General features: G+C 42.3%; 1 protein-coding gene across 4 annotated transcripts in view; it reads right to left on the bottom strand.

Moving 5' to 3' along the window:
* VTA1 (vesicle trafficking 1) overlaps window positions 1-13,092 on the bottom strand; it is a 270,718-nt gene that overhangs the window by 230,734 nt on the left and 26,892 nt on the right. The window contains exon 1 of one of the 4 annotated variants that reach the window (XM_056567243.1): window positions 10,969-11,179. The exons of the other annotated variants lie outside the window; for them this stretch is intronic. The gene's annotated coding sequence lies outside the window, so the exon portion shown is untranslated. Of the gene's footprint in view, window positions 1-10,968; window positions 11,180-13,092 lie in introns of those variants that run through there. 4 annotated transcript variants of the gene reach the window in all.

The raw sequence follows: 13,092 nt of genomic DNA, 5'->3' as shown, positions 1-13,092 counted from the left end.
AAAAACAAACATAGTACCAGTAGAAAATACAGTTCATGGCACAAAAAATGAGCCCTCATATATCCCCTTATGCGGAAAAATAAAAAGAGTTATAGGGGTCAAAAGAGGACAATTTTAATCCCTTAAAGGGGTACTCCGGTGGAAAACTTTTTTTTTAAATGAACTGGTGAAACAGATGTGTAAATGACTTCTATTAAAAAATCTTTATCCTTCCAGTATTTTTTAGCAGCTGTATGCTACAGAGGAAATTCTTTTCTTTTTGAATGTCTTTTGTCTTGTCCACAGTGCTCTCTGATGACACCTGACGGCCGTATCAGGAACTGTCCAGAGCAGTAGAAAATCCTGATAGCAAACCTATGCTGCTCTGGACAGTACCTGACACGGACAGAAGGGTCAGCAGAGAGCACTGTGAACAAGACAAAATAGAAATTCAAAAAGCAAAGAATTTCCTCTGTAGCATACAGCTGCTAAAAAATACTGGAAGGATAAAGATTTTTTTAATAGAAGTAATTAACAAATCTGTTTAACTTTCTGGCACCAGTTCATAAAATTTTTTTTGCATTTTTCTAAAACTGCTTGTAAGGAAAATAGACATACCAAATAAATGATATATTGATTCACATATACAATATGTCTACTTTATATTTGCATCATAAAGTTGACATGTTTTTACTTTTGGAAGACATCAGAGGACTTCAAAGTTCAGCAGCAATTTTCCAATTTTTCACAAAATTTTCAAAATCTGACCAGGGACCAGTTCAGTTTTGAAGTGGCTTGAAGGGTCTTCATATTAGAAATATCCCATAAATTACCCCATTATTAAAATTGCATCCCTCAAAGTATTCAAAATGACATTCAGTAAGTGTGTTAACCCTTTAGGTGTTTCACAGGAATAGCAGCAAAGTAAAGGAGAAAATTCAAAATCTGCATTTTTTACTCTTGCATTTTTACAAGGGGTAAAAGGAGAGAAACCTCCAAAATTTGTAACCCAATTTCTCTTGAGTAAGGAAATATCTCATATGTGGATGTACAGTGTTCGGCGGGCACAGTAGAGGGCTCAGAAGGGAAGGAGCGACAATGGGATTTTGGAGAGTGCGTTTTTCTGAAATAGTTTTTGGGGGGCATGTCCCATTTAGGAAGCCCCTATGGTGCCAGAACAGCAACAAAAAAAAAAAACAAAAAAAAAAAAAAAACCACATGGCATACTATTTCGGAAACTACACCCTTCAAGGAATGTAACAAGGGGTACAGTGAGCCTTAACACCCCACAGGTTTTTGACGACTTTTCGTTAAAGTTCGATGTGTAAATATTTTATTTATTTTTTTACTTAAATGCTGGTTTTCCCCCAAATTTTACATTTTTACAAGGGGTACTAGGAGAAGATTTGGCGTTTCGAAAGCAAATTTTGCTGACATGGATTTTGGAGTGCATGTCGCATTTAGGAATCCCTATGGTGCCAGAACAGCAAAAAAAAAAAAAAAAACACACATGGCATACTATTTTGGAAACTACACCTCTCAAGGAACGTAACAAGGGGTACAGTGAGCCTTAACACCCCACAGGTGTTTGATTACTTTTTGTTTTGTTTTCCCTAAACTTACCATTTTTACAAGAGGTAAGAGGAGAAAATGCACCCCCTAAAAATTTGTAACCCCGTTTCCTCCGAGTATGGAAATACCCCATATGTGAATGTAAAGTGCTCTGCGGGCGAACTACAATGCTCAGAAGAGAAGGGTTTTTGGAGAGAGAATTTATTTGGAATGGAGGTCGGGGGTCATGTGCGTTTACAAAGCCCCCCGTGGTGCCAGAACAGTGGACCCCCCCACATGTGACCCCATTCTGGAAACTACACACCCTCATTCCAAAATGGTGTCACATATGGGAGGGCCCATTGTTCTGGCACCATGGGGGCTTTGTGAACACACATGGCCTTCAATTCCAGACACACTCATTCTCCAAAAGCCCAATGGTGCTCCTCCTTCTCTTCTGGGCCCTGTAGTTCGCCTCAGAGCACTTTACATCTAGATAGGGGGTATTTATATACTCAGAAGAAATGGGTTTACAAATTTTGGGGGGCTTTTTTTTCTTTTACCCCTTTTGAAAATGAAAAATTTGGGATAACACCAGAATTTTAGTGAAAAAAATACAAAACTGCTGTTACCATCAGCCACCCCTGTGGTGCAAATCACCTCAAATGTACATGGCGCTCTCACTCCTGAGCCTTGTTATGCGCCTGCAGAGCATTTTATCTCCACATATGGTGTATCTCCGCACTCAGAAGAAATTGCGTTACAAATTTTGGGGGTCTTTTTTCCCCTTTTAACTCTTGTGAAAAGGAAAAGTATGGGGCAACACCAGCATGTTAGTGTAAAATTTTTTATCTTTTACAATAACATGCTGGAGTAGACCCCAACTTTACCTTTCATAAAGGGGTAAAAGGAGAAAAAGCCACTCAAAATTTGTAAGGCAATTTCTCCCGAGTACAGTAATACCCCATATGTGACCCTAAACTGTTGCCTTGAAATACAACAGGGCTCCGAAATGAGCGAGCGCCATGCGCATTTGAGGCCTAAATAAGGGATTTGCATAGGGACAGACCCCGATGCAAGAATTACATTTGCCTCCGATACCAAAAATACCCTACGGCAGTGTTTACTAAGCAGGGTGCCTCCAGCTGTTGCAAAACTTCCAGTATGCCTGGACAGTCAATGGCTGTCCGGTAATACTGAGAGTTGTTTTGCAACAGCTGGAGGTGCCGTTTTGGAAACAGTGTCATACGGGACATTTTATTTAATTTTTTTGGGGGGGGGGGGGGGGGAGACTGTGTAGGGGTATGGGTATATGTAGTGTTTTACCCTTTATTATGTGTTATTGTCATGTTTTTAGTGTACACTCACATGGGTGGGGAGTTCACAGCAAGTTACCCGCTGGGATTTTGAGCTGCGGCAGAAAATTTGCTGCATCTCAAACTTGCAGCGAGAAACTCACTGTAAACCCCTGCCCGTGTAAATGTACCCTGTACATTCAAATGGGTGGGGGCAAACCTCCAACTGTTGCATGCCCTTCAGCTGTCGCTGCATGCTGAGAGTTGTAGTTTTTGCAACAGCTGAAGGCACACTGGTTGCAAAACACTGAGTTTGTTACCTAACTGTGTTTCGCAACCAGTGTGCCTCCAGCTGTTGCAAAACTACAACTCCCAGCATGTATTGCTTATCAGTGCATGCTGGGAGTTGTAGTTTGCCACAGCTGGGGGCACACTAGTTGCGAAACACTGAGTTAGGTAACAAACTCAGTTTTTCGCAACCAGTGTGCCTTCAGCTGTTGCAAAAACTACAACTCTCAGCATGCAGTGACAGCTGAAGGGCATGCTGGGACTTGTAGTTATGCAACAGCTGGAGGCATACTACTAACACTCCCAGCATTCCCTTTGGCTGTCTGTGCATGCTGGGGGTTGTAGTTATGCAACAGCTGGAGGCACACTGGTTGTAAAACAAAGAGTTTGTTACTTAACTCAGTGTTTCCCAAGCAGGGTGCCTCCAGTTGTTGCAAAACTACAACTCCCAGCATGCCCAGACAGACGAACAACATGTTTGGAGTTGTAGTTATGCAACAACTGGAGAACAGTTAGGAGACTACTGTGCAGTGGTGTCCAAACTGTAGTCCTCCAGATGTTGCAAAACTTCAACTCCAAGCATGCCCAGACTGTCCAGGCATGCTGTGAGTTGTAGTTCTGCAACATCTGAAGGGCCAGATGTTACAGAATTACAACTCTCAGCATACCTGGACTGTCTGGGCATGCTGGGAGTTGTAGTTTTGCAACATCTGGAAGGGCTACAGTTTGGACACCACTGCACAGTAGTCTACAAACTGTGGCCCTCAAGATGTTGCAAAACTACAACTCCCAGCATGCCCAGACAGCCTTTTGGCTGTCTGAGCTTGCTGGGAGTTGTAGTTTGGCAACTCCTGGAAGGCAACAGTGAAGATCACTTACTGCTGATCTTCACTGCAGCCTCTGCCGGTCCCGCCACGATCGCAGGACCCGGCACCGCCGCCATCTCCCCCCCCCTCTGCCCCAACATCCAGGGGCGGACCGAGCGTGGATTTCAACTTTAACCCGGACATGGTGATAGAAAAGGTATTGGACGTTTATGAGGTCCATTTGCGATAAGTGACAGTAAAAATGGATGTTCATGAATGTCCATTTGCTGGAAGGGGTTAAAGGAGTACTCCAGCTCAACATAACTTAACCCCTATTCAAAGGATAGGGGATAAGTTATAGATCGCGGGGGGTCCGAGCGCTGGGGCCCCCCGGGATCTCCTGGAGGGGGCCGCGGCAGTCTGCAGGAAGTGCAGTATCATCCCCAGCAGAAAGCCGCGGCAGACACACCCCCTCCATGTATCTCTATGGGGTAAATGGAGGGGGCGTGTCGACCATCGCGTCATGCGGGGACGGAACGCCCCCTTTCCAGCATACTTCTGCGGCCCCGTCCAGGAGATCCCGGGGGGCCCCAGCGCTTGTACCCCCCACGATCTATAACTTATCCCCTATCCTTCAGACAGGGGATAAGTTATGTTGCACTACAGATGTCCTTTAACCCCTTAAGGACCGGGGTTTTTTCCGTTTTTGCATTTTAGTTTTTTGGTCCTTGCCTTTAAAAAATCATAACTCTTTCAATTTTGCACCTAAAAATCCATATGATGGCTTATTTTTTGCGCCACCAATTCTACTTTGTAATGACGTCAGTCATTTTGCCCAAAAATCTACTGTGCGGAAAAAAACGGAAAAAAAAATCATTGTGCGACAAAATTGAAAAAAAAAACGCAGTTTTGTAACTTTTGGGGGCTTCCGTTTCTACATAGTACATTTTTCGGTAAAAATGACACCTTATCTTTATTCTGTAGGTCCATACGATTAAAAGGATACCCTACTTATATAGGTTTGATTTTGTCGGACTTCTGGAAAAAATCATAACTACATGCAGGAAAATTTATACGTTTAAAATTGTCATCTTCTGACCCCTATAACTTTTTTATTTTTCCGTGTATGGGGCGGTATGAGGGCTCATTTTTTGCGCCGTGATCTGAAGTTTAACGGAACCATTTTTGCATTGATAGGACTTATTGATATTAATGATATAAAAAGTGACCAAAAATGCACTATTTTGGACTTTGGAATTTTTTTGTACGCACACCATTGACCAAGCGGTTTAATTAATGATATATTTTTATAATTCGGACATTTCCACACGCAGTGATACCATATATGTTTATTTTTATTTTTATTTACACAGTTTTTTTTTTTTTATTGGAAAAGGGAGGTGATTCAAACTTTTAATAGGGGAGGAGTTAAATGATCTTTATTCACTTTTTTTTCACTTTTTTTTTGCAGTGTTATAGGTCCCATAGGGACCTATAACACTGCACACACTGATCTTTATCATTGATCACTGGTTTCTCATAAGAAACCAGTGATCAACGATTCTGCCGCATGACTGCTCATGCCTGGATCTCAGGCAGTGAGCAGTCATTCGGCGATCGGACAGCGAGGAGGCAGGTAGGGGCCCTCCCGCTGTCCTGTCAGCTGTTCGGGATACCGCGATTAGCCGCGGCTATCCCGAACAGCCCGACTGAGCTAGCCGGCAACTTTCACTTTTAGCCGCGCAGCTCAGCTCTGAGCGCGCGGCTAAAGGGTTAATAGCGCGCGGCGCCGCGATCGGCGCTGCGCGCTATTAGAGGCGTGTTCCGGCTTCACTATGACGCCGGGCCCGCCGTGATATGAGGAGAGCAGGACCAAGGACGTACCGGTACGTCCTTGGTCCTTAAGGGGTTAAGGACTCATTTTGGCCTTAAGGACATTTTTGTTTTTACCTCCTTGCCATCTAAAAATCATAACTTATATTTTCATCCAAAGATGTCCTTTGTAATTACATTACTCATTTTACCATAAAATGTATGACAACCAAAAAAATACTATTTGTGTGGGGAAATTGAAAGAAAGCTATTTTGCTAATTTTGGAAGGTTTCGTTTCATGCTGTACAATTTATGGTAAAATGACGTTTTCTTTATTCTGTGGGTCAATACGGTTAAAATGATACCCATGATTACATACTCTTCTATTATTGTACCGCTTTAAAAAAAAAAAAAATTTAAATCGCAACTTTTTTACCAAATTAGTTTAAAATCCCTCTATTTTGCTGACCTACAACTTTCATTTTTCTGTATATCGGTGGTATGAAGGCTAATTTTTTGCATCGTGATCTGTACTTTTTATTGATACCATATATATATATATATATATATATATATATATATATATATATATATATAATGTTTAGTACATTTTTTTATTACATTTTTTTTAAATGAAAAGTTTCAAAAAAGCAGCAATTTTGGACTTTTTTTTTTTACGTTCACCATACGGGATCACTAACATTATATTTTAATAGTTTGCTGTTACGCACGCGGCAATATCAAATATGATTATTATTATTATTTATTTTACACTTTTGGGGGGTAAAATGGGGAAAAGGGACAATTTACATTTTTATTGGGGATTTTTCAATTATTTTTTTACTTTAGTTAATACTTTATTTTTTTTTCTATACTTTAATAGTCCCCATAGGGGACTATTTATAGCAATTACTTGATTGCTAATACTGTTCAGTGCTACGCATAGGGCAAAGCACTGATCAGTATTATCGGTGATCTTCTGCTCTGGTCTGCTCGATCTCAGACAGAGCAGAAGACCCACGGAGATGGACGGAGGCAGATGAGGAGACCTCCGACCACCGCTATGGATTATCTGATCCCCGCGGCAGCGCTGCGGGCGATCTGATCATCCATTTTAGTGACCGCACTGCCGCAGATGCAGTGATCTGTATTGATCTGATGCACTGATGTGCGCCATTACCGGCGGGTCAATGGGTGCTGATAGCTCAGCTAATGAGCTCTGGTAAAATGAAAGCTGAGCTGTGATTGGTTGCTGTGGGAAAATCACTCAATTTTTTTCTCACACACTGTTGGTAAAATTATATTTTGATATCTATGTTCTCTGTATATATATATATATATATATATATATATATATATTGTCTAACTTGAGACGGTGTTGGCCAGTTTTATCTAGTTTCTATTAACCATTGTCTTAGTTTTGGACAGCGCCCAGTGATACTCGAAAACTATCCAAATGACTCTGGTAAATAATGAGGCTTTTGTTGGATAGCAAGCTTTTTCTATGATAAGAAAGAAAGTGTAAAAGGAACGCTGCGATTGGTAATAAAGTTATACACCATGAGCCACCCGGGTTCCTTAGCCAATCAGCTTACACTTAGAGTGTTGCCATATAAAAGGGCTGTAAATCTATTTTGGGGTATGATTTTCTTCAGCGGAGCTGTTTCTCTGCATGTAAGAGAACTTCCACCTGTATACATGTGCATTAAATCTGTCTGCTAATCAACACGGCTGGAGGTTAACTGATTCTGTTTCATAAATCTGGCCCTGTGTGTAACTTTTACTGAAAACTGCACTGCATAGAAACAGAAGCTCCCAAAATTATGCAAAATAATTACCGTATATACTCGAGTATAAGCCGACCCGAATAAAAGCCGAGGCAGCTAATTTCAACCCGAAAACCCAGGAGAAGTTATTGACTCGACTATAAGCCTACTGGGAAATACATCATCACCGCCTGTTAATCCCTTCATCAGTGGTCTTCAACATCTGCGGACCTCCAGATGTTGCAAAACTTCAACTCCCAGCATGCCCGGACAGCCATCGGCATGCTGGGAGTTGTAGTTTTGAAACCTCTGGAAGTCCGCAGGTTGAAGACCACTGCTGCCTTCATCATCATCCAGACCCCCCTTTAGTTTTTTACTCACCTCCCCTCGGTGGGAAGGAAGGGTGAGCTGGTCCGGGCCATCTATGCTGCAGGGACCATACGGTGGAGTCGTTCCAGGCTGTCCATCTTCACCGGAATGCCCTCTTCTCCGCTCCGGGCTGGCCCCGGACTAGTGACGTTGCCTTGACGACGACGCACAGGGACGTTCATGCGCAGGGACGTCACAGACCAGTTCACCCTTCCTTCCCATCGTGGGGAGATGAGTAGAAAACTAAAGGGGGGGGGGTCTGGATGATGACGAAGGCCGCAACCTGCGGACCTCCAGATGTTTCAAAACTACAACTCTCAGCGTGCCGATGGCTGTCCGGGCATGCTGGGAGCTGTAGTTTTGCAACATCTGGAGGTCTGCAGGTTGAAGACCACTGAGAAGGGATTGACAGGCGGAGAGTTCACTCGAGTATAAGCCGAGGGGGGCGTTTTCAGCACGAAAAATCGTGCTGAAAAACTAGGCTTATACTCGAGTATATATGGTAATAATAATTTAAATTTTGCCCCACAAATATATTTTTTTGTTTTGCTGTAAATTGTGGTAAAATAGTGATATCATTACAAAGTACAATTGGTGGCGCAAAAAAAGAAGCGCTCATACTGGTCTGTAGGTTGAAAATTGAAAGGCGAGGCTATAAGAAGAGAGGAGGGAAAAAGAGCGAATTAAAAAAAAAAAACGTCCTCAAGCTGTCAAGCTTTTTCTTTGTATTATTTAGGTAAACGGATAACAGATAAAGATAAAATTACCCGTATTTATCGGCATATAACATGCATTTTCTATGCTAATATTTTTAGCCTAAAGTCTATCTGCGTGTGATACGCCGATAGACTGTTTGTGACCAGGCAAAAGCTGCTGCAGTTCAATGATTTAAAGCGGGCGATTTAAATCATTGGAATGCAGCAGCTTCTGCCTGGCCAGAGTCCCACTGCCACTGGCCGATTCCCTCCCCGTCCCCGGTTTTATAGTTATATGTCCCGCCGCCGCCACTGCCCAATTCCCTCCCCGTCCCCGGTTTTATAGTTATATGTCTCGCCGCCGCCACTGCCCAATTCCCTCCCCGTCCCCGGTTTTATAGTTATATGTCCCGCTGCCGCCACCACGGCCCAATTCCCTCCCTGACCCCGTTTTATAGTTACATGTGCCCTGGGGACTGCGGTCCTTCATGCTCCGGCGGTCTCCTGATCTGTCACTGTGCGCTGCGTAACGACGAGTGACGTCCTCAACACGACGTCACTTGTCAGTCAGTGTGCAGCGCACAGTGACAGATCAGGAGACCGCCGGACCATGAAGGACCGCAGTCCCCAGGGCACATGTAACTATAATACCAGGGACAGGGAGGGAATTGGGCAGTGGCGGGATATTTAACTATAAAACCGGGGACAGGGAGGGAATTGGGCCGTGGCAGTGGCGGGATATTTAACTATAAAACTGGGGACGGGGAGGGAATAGAGCAGCGGCACTCTGTCCCCACAGAAGCCACTGCACGTCAATAATTTAAAGCGCTTGCTTTAAATCATTGAACTGCAGAAGCCTCCAGAAACAGTTTATCGAGGTACACCTGCACACACACGCACCCTCATTTTTCCAAGGATATTTTGGTAAAAAAAAAAAAAAGTTTTTACCAAGATTTCCTTGGAAAAATGAGGGTGCGTGTTATAGGCCGATGAATGCTATACCCCGATATATACGGTACATTTCTTTTCTCTGTTTAGACAGTTTAAAGAAAAAAAATCACAGCATATTTTATAGACCAAAACTAAAATATATGCTATGAATGAAGATAAGACTCCTTTAAACATACATCACTGAGGGTTCTTTGAGTATTTTTTAAGATCTAAAAAGAGGCTTATAATTCATCAAGGCTAATGGAGTACATAATTATTTTCTGAGCAGAAAGAAGAAATCGTAGGCTTTACAGTATAATACACAGGAGCCCTAGGGGTTTCATGTAATCTCTTAATCCAATGCGCAAACAGCGTCTATACAGTCCTCTCTTTTGATGACACAATCATGGCTTTTACAGCAGAACAGATAGACTTTACAAGGCAGACAAAGCTGCTATTGCTACCTTAAACATACGAAGGAGATTTCCCCCAGGTCTACAGAAAGTGAGCATACTAATCGGGATAAAACTTCTAGTCATCTGATACTTAGAAATCTGGTTTAGGAAGAAATCCAAAGCACAGTTCTAACAATTAAGAAACTTAACCACACAACCCACATGAAGTATATATTACAGTGTGAACAACAACCATACACAACTTCAATGTATGTACACACACAAACATACATACATGCCTTCAACACGTATGTGCAACACATTAAATGAGCACTGTCAGATCCAAAAACTTTTCTATGTTGTTACTAATGAAAGTTAGAGACATTTGGTAATCTGGTTGTTTGAAAATGTTGAATATTTAATAAAGAAACGGCTCCTAAAAATCCCACCACTAGGGGTCCCCATACCTGCTGGGACACTAACCAGTCCTGCAGCAGCATCAGGCTTGTCCATGACTCATAGACAAGAGATGCTCATGAACAAGCCTGCATGAGCCGACACACAAATCACTTCCCACCGCCACAAGAGTGTGACAAGCCCTCTACCCCTGAGAGGATTTCTAACACTGTGAGCTAATGAAGAGAGGCATTTTTTTTTAAATAATAAATATAGGTAAAACAGGTATAAAAATTACATGTACATGGTCAGGATTAGGTACTGGGTAACATTTTTTTTTTTTTGTCGTGGGATCTGACAGGTATGCTTTAAAAGACTTAATTTCTGATGAATACACAGTTATCAGAAATAAAAGTAAAAATTACTGGATTTTCTGGATGTACTTTGCAAACATTTAGCATGTCATCTACAGCAAATATTTATCATCCATCCATGGAATAGACAATAAATCAGTGGGGTTGGAGTTCTGGGGTCCCCAATAATCCCCATAATGAACCAATGAAAATGTTCCAAAAGCTGGGGCAGTGGAGTACCCCTTTAAGATTTTTAAATCAAAGTCATTTACAAATCTGTTTAACTTTTTGGCACCAGTTGATTTGAAAACATTTGTTACCCACTGCAGTACCTCTTTAAGCACTGGCACTGCCCCAACGCCTTCTTACTGGAGTCCGTGTATACTTTTACTTCTTGCTATCCCAGTTAGATCCTTTTTCACTTCTTGTTTCAACATACCAAAGAATATTTTTCAATACAATGTTCAGGCTTCTTGGCTACCTAACCCATGGGATTGCCTTCATTTTACAGTAATGCAGTAAGGAGTATGTGGTTCGGTCTTGGACTATTCTGAACACAAAATGTAACTTTAAAGTGAGCAACATCTTATATATGAAAGAAAAAACAATGGGGGAGATTTATCAAAACCTGCGCAGAGGAAAAGTTGCTGAGTTGCCCATAGCAACCAATCAGATCGCTTCTTTCATTTTGCAGAGGCCTTTTCAAAAATGAAAGAAGAAATGTGATTGGTTGCTATGGGCAACTGGTCAGCTTTTCCTCTGCACAGGTTTTGATAAATCTCCCCCAATATACCTGTGGCCGCAACTACTGTGACATAAAAGTCGATGTGGTTTTCAAACTGCCTGTAAATACAAGCAGGTTGGCTGGTAATGGCAGCATAGTTTCACAGCTAACCTAACCTACAGTTGTATTTGCAATATTGTGTGACCATTAGCAATCTGATAGCTTGTAGCTGTTGTCAATTTGAAAACTGCTCTGACTTGCATATTATTGGGACAACTACACATTAAAGGGGTTATCCATCATAAGGGGACTTTAGTACTTACCTGCCAGACAGTAATGGACATGCTTAGGAAGGATCTGTGCTTGTCTTGGGGCTAAATGGATATGTTGCAAGACCACTAACGCTGCTGCTTTCTTTTTGTGAAATGGCTAGTTACTGATAGAGTTCCCTCCATGCAACTACAAGTCCAAGGATCCCTTGTTTGTAAGTGTGAGTTTACTTTTCTCACTCCCACACCACACCCTTTGCAGCACAGCTGATGCTATGCATGCTGTTCATAAAACTAAAATTCCCTGCAGCCCTGTGGAGAATGATCTCCCTCCCACCTAGTGGGAGTAGGAACACTAGACAGGCTCCTTTTAACACCTGACTAGTGATGTAACATCTCAGGCCCCACTGCAACCTGGGAAAACCTGAGTCGAAACTAATTTTGAATGCTGTTAAAAATAAACATCAGGGCAAAAAGAATTGCAAGACCATCTGTCAAACACAGGTATACCTGGAATATCTTAAAAGCTACAGGAATTTTTTCCCCCTTTGTGAAGTCAGGCACTGATGCTCAATGAGAGGGCCTGGCTCAAAATCTTTTGAGCTGTTGATGACTTGTCAGCTGGTGGTGACTTTTATGCATTACGGGCCTCAGTACTCAGCGAATCAGCTCTGTAACTTTACATGGTCTCCGCTTTCTGAGTTGTTGTGGTTCCTAGACACATTAAAGGGGTACTCAGCACCTAGACATCTTATCCCCTATGCAAAGGATAGGGGGTAAGTTGTCTGAAAGCTGGGGAACCCTGCGATCTCTCCTGCAGCACCCCTGTTAACAAGCTGCACGGAGCAAAGAATGCTCCGTGGCTGAGGACGGGCGATACAGGGGACGGAGTATTGTGACATCACGCTCCGCCCCCTCAATGCAAGCCTATGGGGGGGGGGGTGGTGGCAGTCAAGCCGCCTCCCATAGGCTTGCATTGAGGGGGTGGAGAGTAACATTATCTTGTCATGACAGCACCTATTGAGTGGTAAGCAGCCACCAAAAGGGTCCTAGAAAATACAACCGCTCATGCACTTAACTGATCATCAGATTTTATCATTTTTAGAATTAAATATGCGGATTCCCTTTCTAATATGACAAGCATGGACCTTATAATTATATACAGTAAGAATGAAAAGCTCTGTGTAGCTCTGGGTTTATGAAACTGAGCCATGTAAAGCAGACAATTATATCCTAATAAAAGAGCAATGCCACAACAACAGAGGATAATGGAGAAGGCAGATTGCTAGTAGAGTACAGTTCTCCACAAAAGCAGCATGAGCTCAGATAACCTATGACATAAAGGTATACTGCATATTGATTTAGAGGATTGCACACAGCATTAATCATTCATACATTCAACACTATGTATTTGAAATATATTTTCTTCTACTTCAATAAAAAGCTTTGCTGGGCATTTAGCC

This window comes from Hyla sarda, chromosome 3, assembly GCF_029499605.1.
Source record: "Hyla sarda isolate aHylSar1 chromosome 3, aHylSar1.hap1, whole genome shotgun sequence".
NCBI lineage: Eukaryota > Metazoa > Chordata > Amphibia > Anura > Hylidae > Hyla > Hyla sarda.
The sequence above is the reverse complement of the archived record's forward strand: the minus strand, read 5'-3'. Positions and strand labels throughout refer to the sequence as shown.